A 7005-nucleotide genomic window follows, 5' to 3' on the forward strand; every position below is an offset into this window, starting at 1 on the left:
ACCTCTATGTTATGACCGCTGGTCACAAGATTCTCTTACCTCGCTAGTGACGCTGGGGAGATGAGTTTACTGTGCTGTGCATATTATTTACTTCCACATTCTGTCCAGCACGAAAACTTACTAGAGACCCGAAGCAGGCATCACGGCGACTGAAGAAACACGGGAGACAGTAAGATCCAGCAGTTAAACGGATTTCACTTCTAAGAAGCATTGGAGTATCACCCGCGAGGATTAAGGAGCCGGATCTTAACTGGGCACTTGGAATTCATTGCGTTCTCTTTTTGGTCCCGGTTTTCGTGTTTCATTTAAAGTTGCCAGGCAAAGCATTTTGGGTTATTCTGTGCTGCTCTGCAATTGGGAAAGCTAAAAGACAGAAATGGGGCGGGGGTGAGGGGATGGGGGTAGGGACCTAAAGTGAGAAGTGTGTAGGAGGTCCTGAAAGTAAGTTCTGCCTGCAGGCGTCTAAATGTGAGCTTTCAGAGAAATAATTGCCGATGAACTGCATAACCTCGAACAGCTACGTGTGCAGAAGAAATGGGTTTTGATTAGTCTTTTAAGTGGGTTAATAGTTTTTCCAAAACAAGTAGTTAAAAAAAAATAGGATGTGCAGAGCAATGCCCTCGCTAATTAAATATTTCATTTGAAAATAAAATGCATATTATCAATATAATAAACCCAGCATAAATCCATATTTTTAAAAAAGTAGTTTTAAAGCTATGATCACAAGGCTCTAAGGGGGCTGGGAGCTTCTCAGATACAAGTGCATGCAAGACAGGCCCTGATGCAACCCTTTTTTCCTTCCTTCCTTCCTTCCTTTTTTCCTTCCTTCCTTTCTTCCTTCCTTCCTTCCTTCCTTCCTTCCTTCCTTCCTTCCTTCCTTCCTTCCTTCCTTCCTTCCTTTCTCCATCAGACATTTTTGGATGACCACAATATGCAAAGCACGATGCAAGGAATCCCGTGGTGAACAGGGCGCAATCAGAAGAACATGACGTGGCAAGTCGCCAAGGCCTGGGGTGAGGGTGGTCTGGCTTGGAAGCAGGAGAGAGCCAGCCCTGTGTGCACAGGAGTATTGGTTATGGCTGGAGATTAGAATGAAGGAACAAAGGCTCCCGATGAAGATTCTAGGAGGCCTTCCCAAGGAATTGCACCTCTTTTTGGTTATTAAACTGGGAGTGACATACTCACACTTGCACTTTAGAAGACGCCCGTGGCAGGAATGTGGGGAGTAGGGATGAAGGTAAGAGGCCAGGAGAGAGCCAGGATCTGGTTATGGTTCAGGTGTGTGCGTGAGAGATCACAAATACCCAGGAGGTAGACTTGCTCAGGCGGGAGAGAGCCAGAATGCAGGATACAAAGCTAATACCCATGTCTGTCTGTAGTTTGGGCAATAAACTGATGACAAAGGGATTCAAGAAGACAGCATGTTTTTGAGGAAATGTCAACTCCTGGGACAAATGGGTTGACGCTGTGTCTGCCACGTGCCGATAGAAGTGTGTTAGATGCCAAACAGAAAGTTTGAGGTGAAGTGTAGGGACAAGATTTCAGGAAAACTGCCTAGTTACCACCCAATGACTTGAAACCACAGTAGTCAGAGAAATTAGAACCAGCCCCATCACAGGGCACATGTGCTCCTCACTGGCCACTGGCCTGTTTTTTATTGTATTTGCCCACATTAGAGAGGGCCAACATCAGTTATGGGACATTCACAGGGGACACTGGCATGGCGCAGTGTCCTGGACGCTGTGGCATTTACAGAAACATTAAAGATATGTGGAGCTCCTGCCCTGGCCAGTGTGGCTCAGTGGATAGAGCTTCAGCCTGCGGACTCAAGGGTCCCAGGTTCGATTCTGGTCAAGGGCATGTACCTTGGTTGCGGGTACATCCCCAGTAGGGGGTGTGCTAGAGGCAGCTGATTGATGTTTCTCATCGATGTTTCTAACTCTCTATCCCTCTCCCTCTCTATAAAAAAATCAATAAAATACATTTTAAAAAATAGGTGGAGCTCCTGCTCTCATTAGAAGGGATACAAATTAGGCTATTAATGGGATAGAGTGTATGTGGGTTCATACTTGTGTGTGCATGTGTGTGTACACACGCATACATGTGCCTGAGGGCTGCCTCTTCTGAGAGGCCCCCATGTTCTTAAAGGCAAAACCACCCCAGTTTTACAGACCCCCCCACCCTTCTAGAACACTTTTCTGAGCTAGCCCCAGGTAATCTAGCCATACTTTTCCCATGTTTGGCTTCTCTGTGCAGTAGATTGCTTCCTCTATGCTCTGAGGTCTCTCCCAGAGGACTGAGGTCTTTGGTTTCACTGCAGCTACAGCCACAGACCCACCGAGTCCTGTTGCTTCGCTCTGGAGAGCAAAGTCCATCAAAGCAGGGCTGAGAGAGGATGGCCCTGGACCAACACTCGTGTGCCCTCCCTGTGCCTACCTTCTTCCCACTTGCTCACTTTTTATTTTTATTTTTTCACTTGCTCACTTTTTAAACATGTTATGTGCGTGTGTGTGTGTGTGTGTGTGTGTGTGTGTGTATATATATATATATATATATATATATATATATATATATTTTTTTTTTTTTTTTTTTTTACAGAGAGGAAGAGAGAGAGAGAGAAACCAAACAGCTGCTTCCCGCACACCCCCTACTGAGGATGTCCCCGCAACCAAAGTACATGCCCTTGACCGGAATCGAACCTGAGTCCGCAGGCCGACGCTCTATCCAGTGAGCCAAACTGGTTAGGGCTAAAATATATTTTTATTGATTTCAGAAAGAAAGGGAAAGGGAGAGAGAAATAGAAATACCGTATATATGATGAGAGAGAATCATCGAACTGCTGCCTCCTACACACCCCCTGCTGGGGACTGAGCCCACAATGGGGGCATGTGCTCTGCCTGGGAACCCAACCTTAACCTTCCGGTTCATAGATCGATGCTCAACCACTGAGCAACACCAGCCAGGCTTTTTTATTTTATTTTCTTTAATGCTTCCCTTTATAGGTGTCTCTTCCGGGGCCACGTCAAACCCAGCCCTGCCTGCTGTGCGGCAGCTGTGGTCTCCTCGGCCAGAGAACCCTCTCCTGTGTGCCTCGTGGTGCTTGGCAACTGTGGAAGCAACTGATTCTTCTGCTCCTTGTGGTTTGGCTGCTTAGGCTGCTCTCTGACCTCCTGCTGCTTCTCTTCATCTGTCTCCCCCTCGGCCTGGGGTATGCTTACAAGCCCCTCTGCTCTGTCCCCGCCACCAGCCTCACCAGCCTCCCACTCCGGGGCCCCACCTCTCCTGGAAAGGGGCTGCCCATGGCCTGGACTGGACAGTGAACCCTTCCAGGTCACCCCTGAGGGTTTCCCCACCCCAGAAGCTCCACTGCTCTCCTCCCTTCATCTTGTCCTTCTTTCATTTCCACATTTCTTATGAAACGTGGGCCTGTTGATTCAGCACTACAAACCTGCCTGCTGATTTGGGGTGAGGGAGTAGGGAGCAACTGGAGTCATATTCCATCGAAACCGTCCAGGTAAATGCTGCTGACCACAGCGCCCGGCTCACGGCAAGCGCTCAGTGCATTCCGTGGCCCTTCAGTGGACAAAGACTGGATGTGAGGTGCTATTTGCTTTTAAGGAGATCCCAAAAGTCACACCTCCAGGCCCACGGGCACCCAGAGAGCTCTAGTAGAGAAGGCAAGCCTCTTGACTGGCCCCCGAGGAGCTTTGAGAGATGCCACAGGTCCCTGCCGGTTGGCAATAAACTCCACCGACGCCGAAGCTCAGGCCTGGAGTACTGACTACCGAAACCAAATGAAGGTTCGAAACGGGAATGTCCTAGAGCACATGTGTCAAACACAAGGCCCGCGGGCCAAATCCGTCCCACCAGGCCTTGCAATGTGGCCCGCACCGCGCTGTCATCACTGCACTCCGCTGCGTTTCCATCACAATGACAGTTTATGACTGTTCAGTAAACCATTCAGCCCGCGATTTAGGCTGGATTTTAGATTTTGGCCCCTTCTTTGATTGAGTTCGACACCCCTATCCTAGAGTGTTCTAAAACAGCCTCTGGAAGTTCTAAAAAACGTTTTAAAGACATCTGAATAAGTTTTATATCCAAAAATTGAAGAAAATGAGAAGCAGCACAGAATATAATCCCACGTCCATGTGTACAATTACTTACTTTTTCCTCCCCAATCCCTAAGTCCAGGCGCGGGGATAAGGCAGAATGAGGGGAGGGGGGAGGCATAGAGCATAAGAGCATTAGTGACCCAGGATCAGGAGGCTTCCGAGGGGGGAGGGCACATTCCTGGGGGGGGGGGGGCAGGGGGCAGAAACTCGCTGGAAGCAAGGCCAGGATACATAGCAGCAGCATGCTAAGTGTTGAGTTTGAGTTCTTGTCCTAAGTTTGGGGTTATTGGTTTTAACAGTCAGGAAATAGCCCAGTCAAGAAGGCCTGGCTGCAGGTGAATTAATGAAAAATCCATGTGCAGAGGTATGAAGGTGTCAAGCAAATGATTGCAGAGGGCACAGCAAGCCGGGCTGACCCGGCCTGAGAGCTGGCCCCATTCCTCTGCCTGACAGCACAGGGAGGCATTGGGGCTCCCAGAACCTGGCTGAGTTGCCATCAGAACCCAGTGCTGAGGGAGGGAGGGAGGGAAAATACTCCAGCCTCTCTCCCCTTCTCTTCTCTCACCTGTGCCTCCCACTGGCTCAGCCACCTGGAGCCAGAGGGCCAGGAGGCCAATGATGTTTCCTGGATGGAGCGGGACGAGAAGGGTGGCGGTGGCTCTCAGGACGCCTTAACGGAGGAGAAGTCTGTATGGGGGAGGAATGGGAGCAGGCTGAGAAGACTCCCCTTCTGTGTGCAGATTCTGTGGCCTTGGCTCCAACCCTGTAAATCAGTGGTTCTCAAATGGGGGCGACGCTTTCTCCCAGGGACACCTGGCAGGCATTTTGGTTGTCACAGCTGAGGAGGGGGTATGTGCTACTGGCATCTAGAGGTTAGGTCTGCGAAACATCCTGCAGCGCACAGGACAGCCCAGACAGACCCCTCCTGCCGCAGGTGTCCGCAGTGCGCGGGGAGCCAGCCCGGTCTGAACCGCGTGAAATACTTGGCCACACCACCTGCCCGCTGTGTTACTGTGGGCATCACAGGATGGAGTGGGTGTGAGGCCAGAACTGTGTCCACAGACCTCCCTGAAGAGGAGTTGTCCATCGGGAGGAACTCCGCAGTCCCCGCTCCAGTGAGCAACTCCCCTCCCAGATAACCAGGTGACGTCTGTCACCCAGGTTATAACTAACTGCAAGGGAACAAGACCGCCTTTGAAAAAAAACAACACAACAACTTATTTACGCTACTCATTTTTTTAAAGTTGTTTATTGATTTTAGAGAGAGAGAGGAAGGAAGAAGGAGACAGAGAGAGAAGCAGGGACTGGTTGCCTCCTGCACACATCCTCCCTGGGAACTGAACCAGTGACCGTTTGGTGCTGGGATCACGCCCAAGCACCTGAGCCACACTGATCATGGCTAAACAGATGTTCATGTATGTCAGCGGTAAAATACACACAACATAGAAACCACCATTGCTGACCATTTAAAGTGTACCGTTCGGTGGTAGCCCCTTGCCCTTCCCCAGTCCTCTCACATCCTCCACCCCCAAGGGCCGCTGGCTGGCAGGGAAGCCTTTTATTATCTAGGATTTCCTTATCCAGCCATTAAGAAATACAGTACTTTTGCCGAAACCGGTTTGGCTCAATGGATAGAGCGTCGGCCTGCGGACTACAGGGTTTGGGTTCGAATCCGATCAAGGGCATGTACCTTGGTTGCGGGCACATCCTCAGTGGGGGGCGTGCAAGAGGCAGCTGATCGATGACTCTCTCTCATCAATGTTTCTATCTCTCTTCCTTCCTCTCTGTAAAAAATCAATAAAATATATTAAAAAAAAGAAAAGAAAAGAAATACAGTACTTTTTAAGTCTTATCTCTAGTCCCTCAAATTGGCATCTGGTAATGTACATTCTCACCAGGCCAAGGTGGACAGTGCAACACCTTTATCTCACTACTAGAGGTTTGATGCACAAAATTCATGCAATGGGCTTGGCCCCTGCCTCGGCCCTTACAGCCCCAGCTTTGTCTGGAAGGTCGCCTGGAAGGTTATCCAGTCTAATTAGCATATTACACTTCTATTATTATAGAATAAAAAATGACCTGAGTGTCCTATAAATAATTTTAAGAGCAGGTTCTGAAACTTGAATTTTCCCCCCCCCCAGTAAACCTACCCTTGTCCAAAATTATAGTTTTTGAAGTCATATGCCAAGTTGGATGAGCCAAGGGAATTATTAACAAACTAGAGGCCCAGTGCATGAAATTCATGCATGGGTAGAGTCCCTAGGCCTGGCTGGCAATCAGGGCCAATTGGGGCCTCCCTCCCATGGCTTCTGGCTGCCAATTGGGGCCTTCCTTTATTTTGCACCGCCCCCTAGTGGTCAGTGCACATCATAGCGAACAATTGAATTCTGGTCTCCTGGTTGCACTCCTGAGGGGACAATTTGCATATTAGACATATATATATTGTGTGTGTGTGTATATATATATATATATATATATATATATATATATATATACATATATATATATAATATATGAATTTTATGTCTATGTAGCTGTTGCTTTGTTCTGACAGAAAACTTAGGCTTTGAGATATGATTAGATAGTAAGTTTCATGATTTTATTTCAGGGAAGAAGGAAAAGGTGCACTTAATGTCTATCAAAAAATAGCATAATTTTACAGCTTTTGTGGTTTAAATTACAATTTCAACAATTTCAAAATGTTTAGACATATACTGTATATTTTGTTCAGTATGGATTTTCCCTAATACTATGGATTGTTCTTTAATGCCTTTTACATTTGGACATATAAGTTTTGGCTGCTATCTTGATAAAATTGGTGGATATATACTCAGAAGTGGAATTGCTGGATCATATGGTAATTTTATTTTTAATTTTTTGAGAAATTGCCATA

The sequence above is a fragment of the Pipistrellus kuhlii genome, unplaced genomic scaffold (genome assembly GCF_014108245.1).
Source record: "Pipistrellus kuhlii isolate mPipKuh1 unplaced genomic scaffold, mPipKuh1.p scaffold_m20_p_41, whole genome shotgun sequence".
In the NCBI taxonomy this organism is placed as follows: Eukaryota; Metazoa; Chordata; class Mammalia; order Chiroptera; family Vespertilionidae; genus Pipistrellus; species Pipistrellus kuhlii.